Source organism: Phascolarctos cinereus, unplaced genomic scaffold (assembly GCF_003287225.1).
Source record: "Phascolarctos cinereus isolate Bilbo 61053 unplaced genomic scaffold, phaCin_HiC Scaffold_4;HRSCAF=312, whole genome shotgun sequence".
In the NCBI taxonomy this organism is placed as follows: Eukaryota; Metazoa; Chordata; class Mammalia; order Diprotodontia; family Phascolarctidae; genus Phascolarctos; species Phascolarctos cinereus.
The window spans coordinates 722,458,753-722,470,709 of NW_027555847.1; the positions used below are offsets into that span (position 1 = coordinate 722,458,753).

The window sequence follows — 11,957 nt, forward strand, 5'->3', positions numbered from 1 at the left end:
CCTGTATGAATCTCTTCTTCTCCATCTATCTCTGTCTGTCCCCCTGACTCTGACTATTTCTGTCCCATCTTTATCTTCTTTTCCCTTCTCCTCTCAGTTGCTTCTCCTTTCCCCTTCCTCCCTCCTTCTCCTTCTTTCCTGTCCTCCTTCTCCTTCCTCCCCTACTGTAACCTCTCCTTGGTCCTCCCCAACTGTCCCTCCTCCTTTCCTTTCTCACTACCTGTCACTCCAGGGGCAGCTAGGGAGTCAGGAGGACCTGAGTTCAAATCTGGCCTCAGACAAGACACTTACTAGCTGTGTGACCCTGGGCAGGTCACTTAACCCTAATTGCCTCACCAAAAAGCAAGCAAACAAAACAAAACAAAACAATACAAAAAAATCAATCCCAATATTATATAAACTATTTGGAAAGATAGGCAAAGGAGTCCTACTACCTGTCATTCCATCAGCTGTGAAACAGAAAGGACCCCTGGAACCTGGAGGGGTGGGGTGGGGATCTGACCCCAGAGCATGATGGGGGTAGGGAGAGTCTGTGCCAGAACCCTGTAAAAGAAGGTGGTGAAGGGCAGGAGAGTCCTCATACCAGTCTGGGCTTCTGGCCACCCCTAGCACATGGAGCTTGGAGCCTTCCCTCCAGGACACAAATTCCCTCCCCTTGGGCCCTGGAGAGCAAGATTTCCTTTCATGAGGTCAGTTTGTCTAGAAATAGTCACATTGTCAAAGTGGCCCTCTTTGCCCCTCCAAGCTGCTGGGGCTTCTGTAGACCTTTGCTCTAACTCCACTCCTGCCTTCTCCACTGGTCCTCAGTTTCCTCATCTGTATAATTAGGGGACTATATTTCTAGCAGCAATATTTCTAGCAGGTCTTTTTGCAGCGCAAAGAATTAGAAATTGAGGGGGTGCCCATCAACTGTAGAATGGCTAAAGTTGTGACTATGATGGAATGCTATTGTGCTGGAAGAAATGAAGGAGATAGTGCCAAAGAAACCAGGGAAGACTCATATGAACTGATACATAGTGAACTGAGCAGAACCAGGAGAATATTTCATATCTATATATAAAGTTACAAAGACAACTCTAAAAGACTTGGGAACTCCGATCAACTCAGTAAGATAGCACAGTGGATGGAGACCTGAAGTCAAGAAGACCTGAGTTCAAATCTAGCCTCAGACACTTCCTAGCTGTGTGACCCTGGGGAAGTCACAACCTCTACCTCTCCATGCCTCAGTTTCCTTATCTGTAAAATGGGGATAATAATAGCATCTACTTTCCAGGGTTGTTCTGAGGATGAAATGAGATATTTGTAAAGTTATAGTGTATTATGAATAGTTGCTATTATTACTAGCACAATGACCAACCGTGATTCCAAAGGACTCCAGATGAAACATTATCCACTTCCTGATAGAATGCTGGAAGCCTCAAGGTACAGATGGACAATTTTTGTTTTTGGACATTTGCCAGTGTGCATGTTTGTTTTGCTTGACTGTATATGTTTGTTACAAGGGTTTTGTTTTTCTTCCCTGGGGAGGGGAAGCATAAGATGAGGTGGAAGGGAGAGAGAGTGGATCTTTGTAAAAAGAAAATAAAATTTTATTCAGAATAAGATGAGGGGTTTGCACTAGCCGTTCTCCGAGTTCCCTCCTGGTCCCACATGCCCCATGAACCTGAGCTCCCAGACACAGGGGCATATGGAAACTAGCTCTGCCCCACTCAAGGTCACTCCAGGACAGTCAGACCTACCAACGTGGATGGCATAGAATATACTACAGGACTGCCCAGACCAGAGTATTCACATGATCGAGGGCCACTGCATGTTCGTGTGTGTGTGATGATGCCCGCATCTATACACTGCAGGAGGTTAGAATCATTTAGGGCTGAGGGAGATCTTACGTGATACCTTATATCGTGGAATTCAACCTCCTCGTGCTACAGATGGAGACACAGAGGCTCAGAGAGGGGACAGGCCAAACAGAATCAGAGGAAGCGAGAGGAGAAGAAACTTGCTTCAGGTCACAGGCATAGGGCATTCAAGTCACAATTCGAATTCAGGTTCTGAGTAGGAATCCAAGATTCGTTCACTGTCTCTGTCTTCCAGTCACAGGCTGATGTCTTTGACGGCAAGGCACCGTCTGATCTAAACGAGTCCCTCCGCATATAGGAGATTCTTAGAAATGTACTGATACACAGTGTCTGGCACAATGTTTATTGACTGACTGACCGACTGAATATACTAGACACACAGTACAAACCCACAGAGACACCCACATTCCGAGGTATGCATGCAGACAGGCAGGGTGGGCGTGGGCTGGCAGACCAACGTCGGGGGCTTCCCCCCCGGGTTAGGGCTTCCTGGGCTGAGGCCGCAAGAGCATCGATTGGGTGCCCCTTGCTCTCCAGGGGCTCTGCCGAGTCCAGCTCCAAGAAGGGATCAAGCCAAAAGTGAAGTGGATCAAAGAACTGAGGCCAATGGGGCAGTCTGGGAGAGGCTCAGGGAGAGACCCCGGGACGCCCGAGGCGAGAGAAGACAGCGCAAATAATGCTGCGGAGGCCCGAGCGCTTCCCCCGCCTTTCAGCCTCGCAACGAAAGCTTGGAAGGTCAGTGTGCGGGCCAGAGCCTGGGAGTAGAAGCTTGTCGTCGGAGCCAGGGCAGGAACCAGAGAGAGACAGAGATAAAGAGCGAGAGGTGAGAGGGCCAGAGATCTCCAGACAGACTGCCAGGAGAGACTGGCGGAGATGGGAAGGAGAACTAGAGACAAAAGCAAAGAGGCAGAGACAGTAAGGGAGGAAAACGGGAGAAGGGCAGGGAGTGCAGAGAAATGCAGGAGGAGAGAAATAGAGACGGATGGACTGACGGACGGGATGGACCGGACGGACAGGAAGGCAAAGAGAATCACAGAGACCGAACGGAAGAGGCCGAGACATGGGGGAGAAAGCGAAGGAAGGCGGCGGAGTGATCGAGGCGGCTGAGGTTTCGGGGTCGGGAGGGCCTGGTGTCAATCTCTATTGGCTTCCCCAGGCCCCCTGCCAGGGGCCCATTTTCTCGAATGGGAAAGATCGGGGCGGCTGCAGGGGAGTAGCGGAGTCCACAGGCTGAGCCTCCCTCCTCCCCACCTAGCCCCGGGCGGGTCTTCGGGCCAGGCCCCTGGCCGGGCCCCAAGGCGTTCCGAGCGCCCCCGGCTCTGCTGTTCCGCCTGCTCCGAAATCCCTCGGTCCTCTTGCCCTCAGGAGTACCTTCCAGTCCACCCCCCTCCCCCTGCAATTAGCCAAGTTGGAGTAGACCTGGCCTCAGCCCCGAGCTGTGGCAATTCCATTTCGGTCAGGGCACCGGGCACTTGTTTGACCTGCCCCAAGGCCCTGAATTAATCCGCATCTTTAATCCGGATAATTAATCCGAACCGATTGATCTGGAGCAGACCTGGCCAGTCCAAGGCCTGGGAGAAGGAGCAAGGTGGAGGGGTCTTCCCCTCCCCACATCTCACTGGCAGGGGAGCAATTAAGGGACGCGGTGGGTGGCTCCAAACAGCCGCACCCAGCATAGAGCCCTCCCGGTTCAGCCCGGGGCGATTTCTTGCCCCCTGTAGACGCCGAAGCCCTCTCCAGGGTTGGCCAAGAAACATAGGCTAGAGCTGCTCCAAACTCAGCCCCTCGGGACCTTCTGTGGTCCGCTGACCTTCCAGAAGATCAGAGCCCTCCTCTCACCGGAACCCGGCGAACTGGGCAGAGGAGAGATCTCCAAGCGTGGGCGCTCGTTCTGGGCTGGGGGATGAGTGGGTCGGGGATCTCGTGTGACTTGCTCCCATTTGTGCTGTGGGTCCGGTCCATACGGGCGTGGGGGACTATTACTCCCTGGTTCCAGGCCAGGAAACCCGCTCCGGTTTCCCGCTCCAGCTGCTCTGAGACATAGAATGAGGGCCTCCCACCTTGTCCTCAGCTCGGCCTTCATGCCTGTGTGGACTGGGCCTTGGTGAATTTCACCTTCCAGGGATTGGGTTTAACGAAGAAACCAAATTCGATTCAGCAAACGCAGTTTGGGGGCCTTTCAAGTGCCAGGCGCCGTAATCCTACAGATTCTCGGTTCCCACAAGGTCAGGTCACTTTCAAAGCTTCCTCGGGACAGAGGAATTAACTGCTTCGGTATTCGCGGGAATTCGAAAGGGCATTCATTGCCTCCTAGCGCTTCATTCACCTTCCGCTTTCTACGAGGAGCTTGACGTGGGTCCAGTAAGCAGCTATGGATCCCGCGGTCAGAGTGGCCCCTGCACCCAGGAGGAGCCCCTAGGTGGGAAGGACCCAGCCGCCCGGCTCTGGACACCAGGCTGCGCATCCGTTCCAGGGTTTCTGTTCTGGGGAGTATGGAGTCAAAGACTTGAATTCAAATCAGAACTCAGACACTTATAAGACCCTGGGCAAGTCACTTAATCTCTTCCTGCCTCAGTTTCCTCAGCTGTAAACGGGTCTTCTACCTCGCAAGGTTGTTGTATGGATCAAACGAGATACGATTTGTAAAAACTTGTAGCACCGTGCCTAGCACATAGGAGGTAATCTTCCCTTCTCTTCCTTTCCTGGGTGAGAAGCGAACGTGACTGAGAGCGTTTGGTAATGTATTGGAGAGAGGCTGGGAAAAAAGCCTCGGTAGCACGGAATCCCAGCCTTGGGGCGCACCAGCGTGTGACCTTGGCCAAGTCCTTCCCTTTCCTATTCTGGGCCTCTGTTTCTCACTCTGTAAAATGAGGGGCTGAATGGAGCTCGTTTGTCTCTTGTCCTATCTGACCGTCTGTGATGCACGGATGTGTGAGTGTGTGTATGAGTGTGTGTGTGTGTGTGTGTGTGTGTGTGTGTGTGTGTGTAAGAGAGAGACAGAGACAGAGACACAGAGAAAGAGAAAAGGAGATAGCTGGTGTGTGGTGATGTACAGGGGCACATTTCACGACGGCGCTCATTACAGGGGTGGGGCTTTTTGGAATAACCAAGATTTCAGTTTTAATAGCGCTCCCTGACTTACAAATCGTTTTCCTCCCCGCAGCCGCCTGGAGGGGTTGGGGGAGATAACAGGGCAGACATTGTTCGCCTCTTTTTTTTTTCTTTCCCTAAGACAAAGTCGAGGTTCAGAAAGCCTTGTTCTCTCAAGGACTTGCTTGTGGTCACACAGCTAGTCAGTGACTGAGTCGGGATTCGCACTCGCATCTCCCGTCTCCTCAGTTCAACAGCGGCTAAATGCATCTGTACGTAGCTATGCTGTGTACAACGTGTGTGGGGGCGTGCGCGTGAAGACGGCAAGGGTTGGAGAAAAATAACCGAGTCCTAAGCAAGCTTCGCTCACGGGGGCGGGGGCTGAAGGAGCTGAAAGGGAACCCCTTCATTTTACAGAAGAGGAAACCGAGGCCCAAGAAAGTGAAGCGTCTTACCTAGGGTCACAAAGACACTAGGTACCCAGGGGCTGGATGAAAGCCGGATGGGATAGGGCGGAGGAGACGTCTCATCTCAGCCCCAGGGTGAAACCTCAGGCAGTGAGCTCCTGATGTTGGCCAGCCTTGGGGCGCCGGGAGGAAGCGCCTCAGACCGCTGCTCGCCGACCCACGTCGGGCCAGAGCGCACCCACTTTCCTTCCAAGGGTAGGGGCTATTTTGCCCCGAGCCTTTGGGGGATATCATGTAGGAGGGGGTTGGCCCACGTGGTGGGGTGGAGAGGTTGGTGTGTACAGGAGTACCACAGGTTTGTTGGAAGAATCGGGTACACATTATATGCCGCGCCAACACTTGTGTGAGCAAGGAACCACGTATGTGGAAAGGTCCCAGGCACTACGGGGGATCACAGGGGTGTTCAAGTAAGAGGGAGGACACAGGTGAGTCCTGGCAAGGAGCCCCCTTGGTGTGTGTGTGTGGGAGGGAGAGGTCCCACGGGGGAATCACTCTTGCATATGCAAGAGAACCCCACACGTGTGCAGCCCGGAGAGCACCCAGACCTGGAGGGGTGGTCACGCCTATGCACCCATCTGTCCAGACATTCTGCTGCCATCTGTGAGGGCACGAGTGGAGGGCAGGGGTCTCTCCGTGTCTCTTTATTAAAGACCTACTCTGTGCCAGGCTAAAAACACAGAACAAAAAACCGAAATAGTCCCTACCCTCAGGAAGCTTCATTTTCCCGGGGAAGATAACGTGCACGCACATAATATGCATAAAAGACATCCAAGGCATAGGGGCTGAGGCGTGTCTCTGTGTGTCTGTATCTCTGCGTGTCTGTCCTTGTTTGGAGTGGGAGGGCGGGGACCGACGGGGGCGTTTTCGTTGGACTTGGCTGCCAAGGCTGCCCATGAATCGCCCCCGTGTTCCACAGGGACAGAAGCATGACTCTATTGGCCTCGCCCCTCTTGACCACGCCCTTGTGGTCCCCGTGGGGCCTCTGGAAGCAGAAGCATCCCGCGAGGCTCATCAGACCCTCCCACGCACGTCCCACGGTCACTGTCCCTCCCACCTTAGGCTCCGCCCACGAGGATCTTTGGCATCCATTGATCCGCCCCTGGGGGCCCCCAACGAAGGAGAAGGGGGAGAGACAAACCCTTAGCTTGCCTGAACCTCCGTTTGTCCAACAGTAAAACGAGGGGGTTGAATTTGATGATCGCTACGGTCCTTCCAATTCTAAATTCGTGATCTCCACCCCCCCAACCCCCCTGTGACCTTGGCCGAGTACCTTCCCCATTGCTGGGTCTCTGCTTCACCCTCTTTTTCGAAATTATCCTGGGATGCTGTCCTGTAGTTGAGTCTTTGCCCTCACCAGACAAACTAGGAGTTCCCTGAAGCTGAAGGTCACACCTTGTCTAGTTTGGGTACCCCCATCTCCACCCGCTAGCTCGGGGTTCTCCCCCCTGCAAGGACATACCATACCGAGGGTTTGTTGATAGCACGACTGAGCTCCCCGCGGTTTCAGAGGTTCGGAGACTCCTGCTGACAGCCACATCCAGGGGGCGCGATTCCCAAAACTTTCCCGGAATGCCTCCTCTCAGCTCTGGTTCTTAGCCTCAGTTTCTCCATACCAACTCTGTCAGACTGACTAAATCCGTCAATCGGCATTTATTAAGGACCACGCATAGTGTTAGGTGCTACGGTTACAGGCTCTGCTCCGCTCTCGAATTGCTCACGTTCTGTAGGGGGGAGAGAACAGACGCTTAGAGAAGTAGAAAACATAGGGATTGGTACAGGAGCTGTCCCAAACACACCTGTGAGAACCACGTCATCGTGGAAGGGAACTCCCAGATGAAGAGACTCACTCCCTCTCCCAAATGCTCCTTTGGAACTTGGAAGTCGTCGAGTCTAGACAGTAAATTGACCTTGACCCTAGACCACGAAGAAATTAAGCTTTGCCCCGGGTCACACAGTCAGTATGTGTCGGAGACAGGCCTCGAAATTGTGCCTTCCTAGCTGGTCCTCTATCCACTAGGGCCCCAAGCTTCTCTCACATAAAATAAATCCAGGAACACTGGGGACAACAGTCCCTCTGGTAAGAACTGGCATGGGGTGGGGATGGGGGGCAGCGTTGAAGGAAGGCTGGGAGGGGAGGAGGGAAGGATTGTAGGATTCCGAGTCGGAAGAGATCCTCGACACTGTCTTCATTGTCCAGAGCAGAAAAACGACCCTCTCGACAAGTAGCTAGATAGAGTATTGTCCCCGGTAACACCGTAGAGGCGAAGGGAAGAAATGCTCCTCTGACGTTAAATCCGGCGCGCTTCCCCCTGCCCAGTGCTAAGGCCAAAGCGGGGCCAGCCAACTTACTTTCTGATAAATCCCTGGTGGGTCCTTTCTTCGGCCAGCGCTGCCTCCAGCTCGATCTGAGGCCACCTCAGCTCTTCCCAGCAGGGCTCCCAGAGCAGGGAGCCAGGCAAAGCGAACACTTTCCTTCCTAGGGCCTGTCGAGCTCTTGGGGGCCCCGCATTTGCGCAGCTGCCCGCCCTTCATCTTGACCACCTCTGCACAGTCCAGATGGGTGATACAGGCCCCTACCCTGGGCTGCACCAACCCGAGGCCCAGGGGGCCTAGATCCCCACGGAAGGGCCTGGCCCAGTCAGGAGAGATTCAGCCTAGCCAAACCGGAGAAGGCAAAGAGTGGGGTAGGAAGATATTGGGGAAAAGAAGAGGCTGAAAGTGGCGAGAGGAGGCTGATAGTGGGGAGGGAGTAGATACCGGGGAGAGAGATAGATGGAGTGGATCCTGGAGAGTGGAATGCTGAATGGATGGAGAAGATGTTGGGGAGGCAGATAGTGGGAACACAGGGGCAGAGAGATACTGGGGAGAGAAGGGAGGGGGGGAGAGATTAGAGACAAGATTGTGGGAACGGAGCAGATATTAGGGCAATGGAGCAGAGTGGCTGCTGTAGGTGCTGCCAGGGAGAAGCGGTCGATAGGAGGGAGAGCAGAATAGAGAAGGGTGGAGAGAGAGGGCCAGGAGGCCCCCAAAGGCTGCAGAGAGAAGGCCTGGGGCCCAGAACTGCCTGGCAGGAGGAGCTCAGCAGGGGGCTGGGCCTGGGAGGGGCCCTGCCAGGGGGAAGAAGGTAGAAATGAGCCTAGGAACCTGCTCTACATTACAGGTTCCTCACTTCGGCCTCCGGACCAAGTTTCCCCCACCCCCTTCCCCACTCCCTCATGGTTCAGTGGTTGCCTCCCCCACACACACACTTCGGGGCCCCAGGGAGCTGAGACAGCTAGGCTGGCAAGACAGGCTGGGCTCTTTCGGACACCCCACACTGAGGGGAGGGCCTGAGGGGCTGAGCTATTCCTGAGAGTGTTCTGGGGCCTCTGAGCAGCTGCTGAGCCCAGAACCAGGGTGCGCCTGACCGGGAAGCACTGCCCGGCTTTCCGCCTGGGTACGCCCCGCCCAGGGCAGGCTGAGGATGTAGGACGTGTCTGGGGGACCGGGAGGGGAACTGGGGTCGGGAGAGGCAGGGGCTCCGCCCTGTGGCCCTCTCCCTTTGCAGTCATCTCTCTTCCTCCTTTCTTCTCTTTTCTCCACTGCTTTCTCTCTGACCCCTTCCCTTCCCTCTTCTCTGCCTCCCTTCTTTTCCCCTTTCTTCCCCTTCTTTCCCTTTCCTTCTTCTTCCTCTTTTCTGTCCCCCCTCCCCTCTCTCTCCTCTCTTTTCCTCTCTGTTTTCCCTCTCTTCCCTTTCCTTTTTCTCATTCTTCCCTTCTCTCTTCTTTTCAAGCTCCCTTCCTGAACAGGGAGTATAGCCACCTAGCCTAGGCCCTCTCTCCCATTGGGCTAGGCTGGTGCTCCCATCGGACCTCCCAGCCCTCCCTGCCTGCCTCCTACCTGACACTTTGTTCCTTAGGGATCCACTCTGGAACTGTATATCGGCAGTGCTTGGACATCTCCTGGGACTCTGGAGGAGAAAGGAAGCCAGAGTCAGCCAATTCCCTTTGCTCAGGATAGCTAGCTGGGAGCATCCAGCTCCATGGAGATAGGTAGAGCTTCAGGGGATCCTGGGGGGCGGGCGGGCGGAAAGCTGCAGGGATTCTGTGGGGAAGTAGCCCACGACTGCCAGCGCCCTCGTGTTTCTGGTCATCTGGACAAAAATCCAGCCCTGGAGAATCAGCAGACGCCTTCCCCCCTCTTGTATTGCACTCTCCTGAGTTCATTACCTATGAACAAGGAGCCAGGTAGACTCCGAAACAGAGGGAGAAACAGATATGGAAACAGATGCCAAAACAGAAACACATACGGAGACAGTAGAACCAGAGACACCGAGAGACACAGAGAGGTAGAGATAGCCAGAAAAGCAGAAATGGAGATGGAAACAAAGAAAAAAGCAGAGCTCACATTCCTGAGCCCATTCTTGAGGCCCTAAGCCAGAGTGGTAGTGGGAGCCTACCCTGGATCTGCCTGGGAGGCTTAGCCCTAGATGTCCTGCCTGGTGGGATCTGGCCTGGCCTCTTTTACTATTAAGTTTATTTTCAACCTGGAAACTAGGCCTGCTGCAAAGAGAACATCCCTCAAAAGGAACCCGAATCAAGCTGGGAAATCCACCCCTCCCCCACCTTTCCCCAAACATACTGGAAGCGACCTGCTAGTGTCCTACACTGAAGCACACCTCACACAGTCGTGACATTCACTTTTACACATATACATTCCCAGTGTTATGTTCCAAGGCACCAACATGTTGGCAACCCCCCCCCCCACAAAGTTACCCGATCCCTGAGACACAAGCCCACCTGGACCCGTCATCCCCCACTGCTCCAGGTTCACACTTTGTGATGACACCTTCCAGTTACACCCAAACTACCACTCACTCTCTCAAGAGCTTCCCCAAAGCAGGCACATGGCCACACATTGCTCCATACTCACATCCTATAACACTCCCTTATACTCCCTGACTGTTTCACAGACTGACAATCACATCACACTCACAGGGACACACTCACAGAGGCCTCAGTACACACCCTTCACATGCTGGAGATGGACTCAGTGGCTGCTACAAGCTCCTGGTTGATTGCCGGGGTTTGGGGTTCTCTCTCCCAGTGAGTGAAGGCATTGGAGGCCCATTTTCAGGAAGAGGGGGACCTGTATAGATGTAGGAAGGAGACAGCGCCGTTCTTGGCAGCTGCAATGGGGAATCCAGTGTGTGTCCTGTGTGTGTGCCACTGCTCCTGGGACTGGGGGCGGGGGACCATAGGCAGACACAACTATGTGAGAGATTGTGAACTGCTAAGGACAGTCATTCCTCAGGTCTACGGGATCCTCTTGTCAATGTGGAACTGTGGGTGTGCCCCCCAACATGGTGTACCTCTGTGTGTGCAAGAGTGTGGCTGGCAGCTCAGGACAGCTTGTGGGGCTGTGGGGACAACAGCGTGACCAGGCCAATGTGGCTCTGCTCACGGTGGTGTGAGGGACTCTGACAGACTGTCTCCAGTTGTGCTGCTGAGGAGTGTGGCATTGTGCAATTATATGCCCAATTGTGTGACCATGTGACTGTGGAACCCTGTGAGTGTCCAGCTCTGTGAGTAGGTCTAAGGAAAGCCCTGAGTGCCTGACTGTGGGTGCATTGGAGCCTAGGAGCCAGTGTCCAACCTTGCCAAGAAGACCTTGGGGTGTGACCGAGGCCGGCTTTGGTGAGCGGTGTTGCGGCCCCCGTGTGGGACCATGGGCAGGATAATGGAGTTGCCTAGTTGTCTGTGTGCATCTACCCACGCAGAGGTCGGGGGCTGCGGGAGGCTGGATAGGGACGGAAGTGGGAAGAAGGAGAACAAGGCAGCTGGGCACAAAAAGGGAGACCCGGCCCCCGCAAGCTTCGGGACTTCAGTTCCTGAGCCGCACCCGGCACCGAGTTCCAAGCGGACCCAAAGGGCCTGGGATCTGAGGATTGAGAGGCTCTAAGTAAACTGCCGGCCTCTGATGGCCTCCCCGCTGGGAAGGGGACCCTAGCTGACCTTACCAGCGCCCAGATCTGGCCTACACATCCCAGCACGGGAGGGGGCCATTTTTCACAGCAAGAAGGAGCTAACTACATGGGGGGGGGGGGGGGGAGAAGAGATCTTTTAAGTGAGCAAGTCGGAGCAGGGAGAAGCGAAGGGGGCAGAAGTAGCGAACTACTTGGGCGGGGGCCTTGGAGGTAGCCACATTTTTCGGGGAGAAAAGGGATTGAGGGGAGTAGGAACGGATTTCGTTCTTGAAGAGGGGTAGGGAGAAGCGGGGTGTGGGGAGACAATTAACTAGCTATATTGGGGGGGCGGAGTAGGGAGGGAGCAGGGATACTCGAGGGGCAGGAGCCTTTGCGCCCCAGAGACCGTCGACTCCCGGTGCATCTCCAAGCTCCGAGTGCTGCACTTCCCACCCCAGGGAGCAGTGGCCCTGGGCCGCTGCGCGGGGTTGGGGCAGTAAGCTCAGAGGCCGGGCTGCTTGGAGCAAGCTCTGAGTGGCATCTGCCCCCCCCACTCGGCCCCCGCCCCCACCTCCTCCCTCCCTCCCCCCCCCGCAC

The 11,957-nt window shown here is 54.9% G+C and overlaps 1 long non-coding RNA gene across 1 annotated transcript; it reads right to left on the bottom strand.

The window, feature by feature from the left end:
• Positions 1 to 2,188: 2,188 nt before the first annotated feature.
• LOC144457150 (uncharacterized) lies at positions 2,189 to 11,917 on the bottom strand. The gene is made up of 4 exons (XR_013486510.1): positions 11,051 to 11,917; positions 10,423 to 10,543; positions 7,766 to 9,365; positions 2,189 to 7,137 (listed from the first exon to the last, which is right to left on the bottom strand). It is a non-coding gene; the product is annotated as an uncharacterized LOC144457150 (long non-coding RNA).
• Positions 11,918 to 11,957: the final 40 nt, after the last annotated feature.